This window comes from Lingula anatina, unplaced genomic scaffold (genome assembly GCF_051362555.1).
Source record: "Lingula anatina isolate TDL-2025a unplaced genomic scaffold, LinAna3.0 unanchor82, whole genome shotgun sequence".
In the NCBI taxonomy this organism is placed as follows: Eukaryota; Metazoa; Brachiopoda; class Lingulata; order Lingulida; family Lingulidae; genus Lingula; species Lingula anatina.
Window position 1 is genome coordinate 6,181,494 of NW_028257603.1, and position 2,986 is coordinate 6,184,479.

General features: G+C 37.3%; 1 long non-coding RNA gene across 1 annotated transcript; it reads left to right on the forward strand.

Annotated features, from left to right (window-relative positions):
- Positions 1-359: 359 nt before the first annotated feature.
- LOC147759296 (uncharacterized) lies at positions 360-2,404 on the forward strand. Its single transcript, XR_015331609.1, has 2 exons — positions 360-552; positions 751-2,404. It is a non-coding gene; the product is annotated as an uncharacterized LOC147759296 (long non-coding RNA).
- Positions 2,405-2,986: the final 582 nt, after the last annotated feature.

Below are 2,986 nucleotides of genomic sequence, written 5' to 3' on the forward strand. Positions count from 1 at the left end.
CATACAAGACAAGGCCGCAACGGAGCTTAATCCGCGATCGAGGCCCACACGCAAGCTTTCGTAGACAAAGCTAAGGAAAGCTTAGCAAAGGCAGAAGAGAGGGAATCCAGGGCGGAAGAGCACTTCAACATCCACGGCGTGTACACGCCAGGAAACCAACCCTCTACTTCAACGACCACAAACAACCAGATCATGGAGCAAATGAGACTCCTCATTCTCGCCATGAAGGACAAGAAGAAGAGCCGCGTGCTAGCCAGCAAAGTGAAACGAAGACTAACCTCAGCCAAGAAAACTACACTGTAAAATAGAAGCCACTGCTTCTACGTCCTCGGGAAAAACGGCCCTTTTCAGGGGTATTTTTGTGAATTTATGAAATTTTTGTAAGTTCATTGTTAAATGGTGAATGACAGCAGTCAGAAGGTTCACTGGTCTGATAGTTTGATGATGCCAACATCCAATGGTTCAAAAGGTTCAGTAGTCAGAAGGTTCATTGGTCTGATATTGTTTAATGATGCCAAGATCCAATGGTTTAAAAGGTTCAATAGTCAGAAGGTTCATTGGTCTGATAGTTAGATGATGCCAAGATCCAATGGTTTAAAAGGTTCAATAATCAGAAGGTTCATTGGTCTGATAGTTTGATGATGCCAAGATCCAATGGTTTAAAAGGTTCAATAGTCAGAAGGTTCATTGGTCTGATAGTTTGATGATGCCAAGATCCAATGGTTCAAAAGGTTTTATAATAGTCAGAAGGTTCATTGGTCTGATAGTTTGATGATGCCAAGATCCAATGGTTCAAAAGGTTTTATAATAGTCAGAAGGTTCATTGGTCTGATAGTTTGAAGATGTAAATGTCCAGCTGTTCCAAAGGTGTGCTAGTCAGAAGGTTCACTTGCATGAGGTTTCATTGGTTCAGAGGTTGTATAGTCTGAGAGTAGGAATTGTGTAGGGGAGTCAGGGGCTAGTTGGCCCACTTAGACACTTTTGGTCTTGTAGAGACAACTAGGAATGAGTTATAAATGCTATAAATGCAATGTCATAATTTTTTTAAAATAATTCCAGGTGGAACACAATTAAACAAAAACCACATGTGACGTCAGGGGGGCTGGGGCAAGTTGACTCCCTACCCTAATAAATACAGTTTTTATTCCGCGTTAATGACATTAAATGCACTTTTACACATTCTTATTATATTAAGTTGAATTTTTAGAGTCTTTGCTGAATCAGTAGTTCAAATGAGGCAGACTTATTAAGGTTTCTGTGTGTTATATCATTACTTTGCATACGTAGAAAAATATAACAGGAGCCCAAATATTTTTGATTCAAACATTTTTATTTTGAAATAAACAAATAATGGTATAAAACATGTTTTTTATGAATGCTAACAAATAATTAACTCTTGTTATAAAAGTAAGTAACAATTTCAACCTTTAACTGGTATTAAATGCACAACTTAGGGACCATTCCCACAGATATTTGGATTGATCTTTCTCCCTGGGGAGTCTCACTAAATTGCTATCAAACTGACTGGTTTAAACATCTGTCACTCCTTGTAAAACTGTTAGGGGGTAATTATCTTTACCCCTAGCTGATTCGGTAGGCGTGACAGACATTTGAACCTCTTGAGCTGATAGCAATTTAGCATGAACCCCCAGGGAGTTAGGTCGATCCAGATGGATCGATCTAAGTATGGGAACCCAGTCCTAAATGTTGACTTTGTTTTAATATCAGATTCATAATATTATCAAATGTAGTTTCGGCCTTCTGGTTTGCGTTCTTCATTTGACCAATTCAAACTACAAATACATCAATTTAAAAGAAACAAATAATGGTTTAAAACTACTTTTCAAACATATAATAAACTCTTGTTTCTAAAGAAACTAACAAATTCAATCTTAAATTGGTATTCAATTCTCAAACCCTTTACTTTGTTTGAACTGTGAGCTTCAGCTCATTGCTTTTAACATTCAAACAACAGGTGCACAATTATCACAAATGTATTTTTGGTTTCCTGGTGTGCGTCGCTCTTCATGTATACGTAGCCAATTCAAACAACAAATTCTCTTATTTCAAACAGACTAACATGAATAATGGTATTAATGGGTTTTTAACAAATAATAGCAAATAAACACGTTTCAATGGTAATTTACAATATCAACCTTATACTGGTATTAGTTTCATAAATCCTTGTCTTTGTTTTAACAAAAAAGATTCACAGTTATCACATATGTAGTTTTGGTCTCGTGGTGTGCATTCTTCATGTGACCAATTCAAACAACGGATACATCTAACCCATGTTTCAGCAGCTTTACTATTAGTAAATGGTTCTCCACATACTAAACATTCAGCATCTTGCTCTTGCTACTTGATTCTCCTTTTAACTGGTTTTGTACGTCTCTTCATTCTTTTGGTTTTGAGTTCAGTCTCAGTGGCCAGTTTGTGCAATTTGTGGAAACAGTGTGGAGGGAAAAAAAGCATGACTATGCCATTTTCTCTTGCTAGATTAAGTGCTGAGACACCTAGATGGGATTCATGGTTATCTAAGAGTAATGAAATGATGCATAATATTCAAAAAATTTTCTTCTGTCATCCAGCCAGATCTGTGGGCCGCTCCTGAAGAACCATTCGGGGCCCCTCTCAGAAAATGCCTGAAAATTAACTCTGGGGAATATAAAAAATGGTGGTATGGATTGGCCCCCTGCATTTACTGCTGCAGTTAATGTTACCAACTGCCCTCTCTCTACAAACACCAGTGTTCCAACTTGCAACAGTGTTTAATGGAGCTATAATAACAATCATACAAATAGACGGACATTAGACTTTCCTGACTAAATTAATTCTATCTCAGTGTCTCACTCAAGCTTCTTGCTGGAACTTGGGAAGTGCCTGTGTTATGAAAAGTTGTTGGACTGGATTCAACAATCTCTAAATTGATGCAATCTGAATTGTCACCATAAATCATCACTGTCAATATATTTGGCAGATCTTA